Below are 1,644 nucleotides of genomic sequence, written 5' to 3'. Positions count from 1 at the left end.
TCCCTGAATGTGCACTGCTAATCTATTCTCATACTCTCACTTTACTCCTCATTCCTTTCTTTTTAGAGATTGACTGTTTCCTATGATGAGTTTGGTCAGTGTAGATCATATACTGAAGCATCTGGAGTAGGCCTTGAACTCAGCACCTCTGACTCTGAGGTGAGAGAGCTACCTCTGAGCCACGGTGTAATGTCATCGTGGGTTACACTTTGCCTTAACATTAAAGCCAGCACACACGGCAGGCAGCTGGTTGCTATGGTAATTTGGAACATTAATTGGTTTGCAAGGAATATAAATCGCTTCTCGGCCTTTTGGCTAAGATCAAGCGTAGCGCTTCTTGGCCTTTTGGCTAAGATGAACGTAGGATCATGTATAATGCCTGTTGTCTCTCTTGTGGAGACCATCAATTGGATTCAATTTGAATTGATTTTTGGTGCAGGCAAGGAGCTGAATTAGGGGTTCGCCCCTGTCCACACTCTGAGCTCTGGCTTTGTAACTCTGACAAAGTAATGGGTTAAAAAAAAAACAAGGCACATAATTCAGCACAACTTTGAATATTTTTCCTCATTGTGATTAGGAAGTCTAAAGGGCCAGATGTCAGTTAATTCACTCACGTATTTTAAAAAATTTTTTAGAATACACAATTATTATTTTTCCAATTAAGGGGCAATTTAGCATGGCCGATCCACCTACCCTGCACATTTTTTGGGTTGTGGGGGCGAAACCCACGCAAACATGGGGAGAATGTGCAAACTCCACACGGACAGTGACCCAGAGCCGGGATCGAACCTGGGACCTCGGCACCGTGAGGCTGTAGTGCTATCCACTTGCGCCACTGTGCTGCCCCACACCCATATTTAAGATAAACTGGTTAGTTGGATGGTATCTTGCCAGAGTCATTTCCATACAGCAGGAGCATACACATGAGGGCACATGTGCGATCACAGGAGCTCATGTATGTAGCAGGGATTCTCTTTTACCATCCCCACACCACAATATCATCATCTAGATACTGGACAGTAAGAGGTACGTTCCAGATCATAGGAAATGTGAGGAGTGATTAGTTTAACGATGTTTTCTAAAAGGGTGGAGAGCGAGGAGGAGTCCAGAACCTCCAGACCTTCAAATATGCAAAGGGGTGAAACAAGAGCAACTTCCAGGCAGTCCTGGACAAACTCCAAGAATTCTGCGAGGAACATACAAGAATAAAAGGTAAAAGAGGTGCCAAAACTCACCACGAGGTAGGCTTGCAGCAACGAACGGCGGATTTGATTTGCAGCCATCTTGGAAAAGCTGCTGCACATGCACAATTGCGAAAAGGGCCCCAAGTAAAGGAACAGCGATCTGAGCATGCGCGATCGCTTCCCACGCTCTCCATCACAAGCATCGTGACGTCAGAGGCCCCACACCATCCCCACTTAAAGGGGAAATGTCCCAAAACACAAAAAAAAATGTAAAGCCTCAAAACCAAATTCTTTCACCTGGAACGACAGCACAATGCCTGAAATTCGACCAGTAGCTGAAAGTAACCTCCGCAGAACCCTGCAACAAGCAGTTAGCATCGCCCAAAGAGATGGTACAGTCCTTGAAGACTATGACTCAGTCCTTGAATTCTTCTTTGGACATCGCAAGCCCAATGCCAGC

General features: G+C 45.5%; 1 pseudogene; it reads left to right on the top strand.

Moving 5' to 3' along the window:
• Nucleotides 1-295: 295 nt before the first annotated feature.
• Nucleotides 296-524, top strand: LOC119976877 (annotated as a pseudogene).
• Nucleotides 525-1,644: the final 1,120 nt, after the last annotated feature.

The sequence above is a fragment of the Scyliorhinus canicula genome, chromosome 13 (genome assembly GCF_902713615.1).
Source record: "Scyliorhinus canicula chromosome 13, sScyCan1.1, whole genome shotgun sequence".
Classification (NCBI taxonomy): Eukaryota; Metazoa; Chordata; class Chondrichthyes; order Carcharhiniformes; family Scyliorhinidae; genus Scyliorhinus; species Scyliorhinus canicula.
Note: the sequence above shows the minus strand (reverse complement) of the source record. Positions and strands in the feature narration are given on the sequence as shown.